The sequence below is a fragment of the Caretta caretta genome, chromosome 2 (genome assembly GCF_965140235.1).
Source record: "Caretta caretta isolate rCarCar2 chromosome 2, rCarCar1.hap1, whole genome shotgun sequence".
Lineage (NCBI taxonomy): Eukaryota > Metazoa > Chordata > Testudines > Cheloniidae > Caretta > Caretta caretta.
Window position 1 is genome coordinate 259,158,744 of NC_134207.1, and position 7,233 is coordinate 259,165,976.

Genomic DNA, 7,233 nt, shown 5'->3' on the forward strand with positions numbered 1-7,233 from the left:
TCTGTTAACCCTCGCGGGCAGCAAAAAAAGCCATGTGGCCACCTGTTTATTTGCAGGAATCCCACACTGGCAGTGTCCCTGGGTTTGCCTATTTGTGTAAACTGATGGGGGACCTTTTCTGCATTTCAGGACAGATGCACAGAACATGGCTACCGCCCCGGCCTTCCCCTTCTGGTTCGAATGCTGAACCAAGAAGCCCCCGGTGGGCAAGCTGTGCCAGCTCAGGACTGGTGGAGTCACCCAGCCAGGTCTTAGTATACAAGGTCAGGCTCTCATACAAATGCAAGTCTTGGGTGACAGTAATTTTGCTGACAACCAATCCCTCCTTCCAAAGTAGTTCCATGGCCACCATTACCGTAGTATCTGAGCGCCTCATAATCTTCAATATAGTTTTGCTCACAGCATCCTTGGGAGGCTGGGCAGTGCTATTATCCCCATTACAGATGGGGAACTAAGGCACAGAGAAGCTAAGTGCCTTGCCCAAGGTCATACAGGAAGCCTGTGTCAGAGCAGGGAATTTGAACCTAGGTCTCCTAAGTCCAAGGTAGATTCATTTCAGGTCCACCTCTCATAAGAGCTTCAAATGTCTCTATGTTGTATGTTCAGGACCTAGCCTCTACTGCCTACTTCCTTGGTGGTTGCTTCACTTTCTCTGTAAAGCAAAATGAAGGACTTCAGGAGAAGAAAGCACCAGGCGCCTGCAAACCAATAATTATGGACAAAATATGGTTATAAGAACAGCGAGTTAGAAAATGGAATTTTCATCCCGTGGGAAAAGTCGATATTTCAGTGTTTGTTTCTGTCCCAAGCCAGGCCAGAAAGTTGAAATATAAAACTTCTTGCAAATAAAAAAAAGTTCAGAAACACTGAGAATTGGAAACGTAGAAATGAAGTGTTTCAAAATTTTGCATTTTGATTTTTGGAAATGGAAAAAAGGCAGAAAAGATAAAAAAGTTTCCAAAAACTAAAACAAAACCACGAAAAGTCAAAATGTATCCTGCAGAAAGTCTCAAACTCAACATGCCCCTGTGGACAATTTCAGCTTCAGCAAAACCCCAGCTTCCAATTGGAAAATTTTTCATTCAAAAAACGGGACCGGCTCTAGTTCAAAGTAATAGTCCATAAGGTTGTTGACTGACTGGTCAGAATGTACCTGTTTAGTGACCTTAAACGATTGTCCTCTATTTTATTCCATATAAGTTTTTATACCATGCTTATCCCCCTAGTATGTGAGCACATCACAATAATTCCTGGGTATTATCCTCACAGCACCCCTGTGACTAAAGGACCGGCCACCCCCACTGTATAGATGGGGACCTGGTGCACAGTGTAGACAAAGCAATGTTCCTAAGGGATCTGGACCCATGTCTCCTAAATCCCAGCTAAGTGCCTTAACTACAGGACCTTCCTGTTTACTCTATAGGGCCAGGATTTGCCCTCCATTACTTCAGGGTGCACAGAGTTAAACCATTGACCCTGCAGCTCCTGCTGCCTTGTGTGGTGCCCAGTATGTCCCGCTGGTGTAACTGGGGGCAGAGTGTGGCTCATGGAATGCGGACAAAGGCTCCCATTGAACAGAGGATCCTCCTCACTGCAGGGTGAAGGCAGTTAACCCTGCACTCCCCGCGGGCTAGCAGCTCTTCTCAGTTTACGTGTGGCAACAGTGGACCCCGTCAGCCACATACCCACAACCAGGCCTTTTAATCTTCCCTCATAAATCAATCCCACCAGCTGGGCTGGCACAGCTCTATTTATGGCCCTGACTAGGAAATCCCTGAACAAGTCCCATCCTGGCTCAGGTATAACTGTAACCCCTGCTGTGGCTGGAATTCAGGTCTGGAGTGCTTTTATCAGTCTCCCTGGCGAGGAATGGCCAGCAGCAAGAGCAGATGAGATAAATGAGGGCAAGAAATCTTATCTGCTCTTGCTGCTGGCCATTCCTCGCCAGGGAGACTGATAAAAGCACTCCAGACCTGTCAGATCTTTCACAAGAAGTAAAACTCTGAGGGAGTAAACACTGACACCTCCCTGTCTAGCCCTGCGCGTAAGGGAGACACTCAACTTTAGGGAGACACTCAACGTTAGCTGGGAGTTAAAGAAACTCAAAGGTATTTTCTGTGTCGGAAACAATCTCAGGTCCTCAAATGACAGAATTAAATATTGGTCTAGAGTGCTGATTTAACCTGACAATTAAAGGGGGAATGTCTCATCTAGCTCCTTTCCAATGGGATACATTTCCTGGCCAGCTCATCCGCCCCTATAAATGGGCATAGCACATTGAAGTCAGTGTGTTATACCAATAAAATAAAAACCAGCAGGACATTATTAAAGGGAAAAAGGCAAAATACCACATTTATTGTGAATACAGAAAGAATCATAGTAAGCAGTTAGTTATAGCTAAACATTCCATTCAATCTCATATTTATTCACACATTCATTCATACACACACACACACACACACACACACACAGGTTCTGCAAGGTTGTTATCATAGTTACCAGCCTTAGAGTTGCTCATGCCAAGCCACTGGCCAGGTGGCCTGAACATGAGGAGGGAGCAGGGCCTTGTCAGTTGCTCATCTGATGCTCCTGGAAGTTGGTTTGCAGAATCAGACCCCAAAGTTCTCACTTTCCAGAGTCCATTTTTATAGGAATTTCTTCCTATGCCAGTCTATGGGAATTGCTTCATCATGCTGTTGCTGAATCAATCAGCAGATAGCACATTCCTGAAAGCTCCGTGCTGCTAGATGTTATCTTGTTCTTTGGTTCTCCCATTCTTGAGGCTGTTGGGTGGATTCCAGTCTGCTCTCCGGGGGTCCTCGGGTTATTTCCACTTGACGCCTTCTTCAGCCGATGGACACTGGAATCTTAGGCTGGCACCTCCCCGATCATTCAGTTATTATCCACACCAAGCATCCATCCACATACATCCTCTATCTCTATTTTAAACACGATTGTTATTACAACAAAAGGGCGGGGAGTCTCTGGGTGCTGTTTCTGTTGTTACAGAGTATTGCTTTGAGTCTCTCTCTGTGTGAACTGCTTTGAGAACAGACTCTGTCTTAGAATGTACTAACGCAATTAGCAGCTTGCAAGTTTCACACATAGAGGGAGAGAAACAGTACCAAAAACCAAGAGACCTCTTAATTAGTAATACCCTGGAATTTAAACTCTGGGGAATCAAACTCATTTGTGATTTTAATACAGAACTTCTTTAATATGATCGAACAAGTGGATCAGCTCCGTTGATTTACACCATCTAATGGTCTGTACCCTCATAGCATGCCAGAGCCCATGCCTTCAACTTGTCACTGAAGCAGGGCTGAACTTTGCTCATTCTGCACAAACGACCCAGTTTAATTTTTTGGGGGGGAGGGGATTCTAGATTTGAATGGGGGTGAGAAGTAATATATAGTGTTCTGTTTTTAATACCCATGGCCTACCTGAAAACAGGTTATAGGTGTTTGCAGCATTAGCAGTTGTCCCTGCAAAATGTAGTAGCAGAGCTGGCCAAAGGAGCACGACAAATGTTATTGTATCCCATGCGTCTCTAATTTATCAAACAACTCCACAGCCTAGTATGGGGCCTGATTCACTCTAGTTCTACACCACTGTGACTCCACTGATTTTAATAGTTACAGCAACATTAACCTGGGACCATATAGAGGTGGATAAGGCCCATGGCATAGGCGTGTGTGTTCTCTCTAGCCTACCTACTCACTGCACACACAGTGACGCACGGTGGCCCAATTCTCATCACACACTGACTTGAATGCAATTGATCATGATTTATAAATGTGTAAGGGATATCAGAAGCAGGCCTGTTGTTTTCAATGGGCTTGCACAGGGTGCAAACCAAACTAAGATTTGGCTCACACTTACCTCGTGCAAAAACGGTGCAAATGTTCATGCTAAGATTTTAACCCTTGAGAAGGCAGGAACTTCAGAAGTAAGATTCCCACAGCAACCTTGACCCTTCCAATTTGCATACGTCCAGTAAGGGTCTCTCACTACCTCATCACATAACACTAATAGGCACAACCTTCTCCTCTGACCAAAGAGCATATACAAATTGGGCCTAACCCTGAGTGGTGCTGAGCACCTACAAATCCCAATGACTTTAGTGGGCACTCAGAATCCTGTGGGATCAGCCCCACTAAGATCTGTGGGCCTCATTTGCAGAGGTACTGAATTCTTGAAGCTCCACTTGACTTCAGTGGAAACTGCAGTTGTCCGGCAGCATTGAAAAAAACAGACTTTGCAGTCTTCACCCTGTGCTTTAGCAGATTCGAGCTTAAGGTCACAGGTAAGGGACTGTGACTTTACTGTGCACACTGAGCAGAAAGGCGGGTATAACCGAGGGGGCATTATTTTTCATCATTAACTCACATTCTTTCAATGCCATGCTAATAACAAATGCATCCCCAGTACATTCAGGAGGACAAATAAAGGTTGATGTCTCTTCTAAATGCAGCTTTGCAGCAGGATGGGATCGTATAGTGTAGATTAATTTTTTTGTAAAAAACCTTTTTACTTTAATTGCCAGTTGTGATGGGAGAAAAAAAATACTTAAAAAAGTGAGAATAGCTAAAAATAGGTCCGATAAAAGACAGCCTATCTAGCCATAAATTATCCAGAGCCCAATAAAAGCTCAGTGAATGAGACAGTTGGAATGTGTGAGGGCATGAAGACATAATGATATTAAATTAGAGCTTGCCTTCAGAACTGAAGAGGGTTGTGAATTACTCTCATGTAAGAGCCTTGCGGGAATCGATAGCTGTCTTTGCTGCCTGTGGACAAAACCCCCCTACATTTCATTTTATTTCTGTTGTCAGCCAGAAGCGGAATGCGTGTCATTGTGCTGCTTTTTCTGCCTTCAGAAATGATTGTGCTGATCCCACCAGTGCATGGACTTTTGATTTTTAAATCTGCCTCTCTCCTCCTTACCCCTTTGTTCTTATAGGAGGAGCAGGGCGCTCACAGCCTGATATGTTTAGAGTTTGCTAAGACATTGATTCACTAATGCATTGTCAGCTTGCCTCTGTTTCCATAGCTTCCTGGGAACCCTGTGTCTAAACTGAATATACAGATCCGTCACAGAATATCAGGGTTGGAAGGGACCTCAGGAGGTCATCGAGTCCAACCCCCTGCTCAAAGCAGGACCAATCCCCATTTTTTGCCCCAGATCAACTTAACAGCCCCCTCAAGGACTGAACTCACAACCCTGAGTTTAGCAGGCCAATGCTCAAACCACTGAACTATCCCACCACCACCCATCAGATTCTATGGCAGGACTCAATTCTCCTCTCATGCTATATCCATGCCTGGGTAACTGTAGGGAGTAGGAATTGGGTAGTGGCCCTTCAAATAGTTTGGGAGCCCTCTAGTGGACTTCCATGTCTTCTACTGCAGTAGCCACTAGAGCCCAAGAGAACAGCAGTGTAGCTGTGTAGCTAGGCCTGGTATGTCAGTAACTGGGGTTATGGAATTCAGCTGTGCCAGGGTGGCTTCCTCGTGTTCTTAATGTTGTGCAGAGAGCAAAGACCGCAACAGTAATTCCATGGGCTTCAGTGGAACTGCTTCTGATTTACACGGGTGGGAGCGGAGAATCAGGTCCAAAGTGGACCAAGTTTCACCGCCAGCTAGTGATATTTAAGCAGTCTCCCTGGGATTTTGGTTAATGGTTAAACAGCCTGACAGTTATCTTGAAACTCTCAGCAAGGCCATTATATTGTATCCAGAGGGTATTGCACATCCCCCTGATGAATGCTAGTAAACATACCTGGACAATGAATACACTATGCCAGGGGGAAGCTAGCATGGACAGGGATAAACACAGCCCTTGGGGAGGAAAAAGCCTTCCTTTAGATGAATGCTATTGGCTGGGATGTTGGCCAAGGGAGAGCTCATGCTCATGGGATGTTTGGCAGGAAGTTGTTCCTCCAAGAAACCCGATGTCCCTTAGACATACGTGTCAGTCATGAGTAATCAGCTCACAAGGCAAAGCACTGGCCATTTAGCCCCATGGCTGAGAAAGCAGTGGGCAGTCAGCGATGTGCATTCTTTTCATTCCACCAAAAAATTCTCCCTGAGGTTCATTTCCTCTGGAAGGTGCTAGGGAATATTAAGGGGATAGGAATCTGCTTATTAAAGACAAGCCCAGTAGAGCTCTCTCACTCTGCAGGAAAGACTGCAGGGCTTAATTTACTTAATCAATGTTGATCAGTTAGCAAGACTGTTTCAAAATGCTTTTGATCCCAGGTACCCGGTACCTACACTGCCTGGATTAAAGTGTTGGATTAGTCCCAAAAAAATCATGGAGGCAGAGCTGGCTCTGAACATGCTTGTATTAATATTCAGCTCAAACAGTATGAAGGAACAGATGAATAAAAGCACTGAAGGCATTTTGAGATATTACACTTACGGGCTCAGGTTTTCAACAAAGCCCAAGCCTGTTTGCTTGTGCCGCTGTATGGCTAATTTAGAATCATAGAATCATAGAAGATCAGGGCTGGAAGGGACCTCAGGAGGCCATCGAGTCCAACCCCCTGCCCAGAGCGGGACCGATCCCCAACTAAATTTGCCTGTACTGTTACTGCAGCCGCATACACAAACCTGGCAATTACATGCCATCAGCTGGGCATGCAAATGACCATTTGTGTGTGCAGCTGCCATGCCACCATGTGTAATTGCACCAGCTGTGCACGCAACTTAGCCACACAGTTGCACTCACGTCTTTTGAACGTGAGATGCTTGTCTGAAACTCTGGACCATGCTGTATATTTTCAGGAGACCATGTTCATCTGGGTAGACTAGGACAGATCTGCTTCTGAATGGCTAGAGCCCTACGCTGTAAATAATGTCTTATGTGAGTATCTTTGGATTATTAATTAACATTTTATGTCTCTTACGGTAAAACAGAGAAGCAATTCAGCACAACAACCACAGGGTCGGCCTGTCAATCCTTTTTTCCAGGGAGCGCTTTCTCTCTTCGGCAGAGTCTGCAAACACTTCAGCATACGAGTAACTTTATGCACACTAGGTGTCCCATTGAACTCAACGGGGACAGGTGCTGAAGGCAGAGAAGAAATGGTGTCGTTCTGAGTCCTGCTGCCAGAGGAGACGGGGCTTAGCAGCTGGTCTGTGTGATACAGTCTGCATGGAGCAGTCACTTGCATTTCTCCCTTGTGCTTCAGGCTATCCATGGACCATACCCAGTACTAACATGCTTCC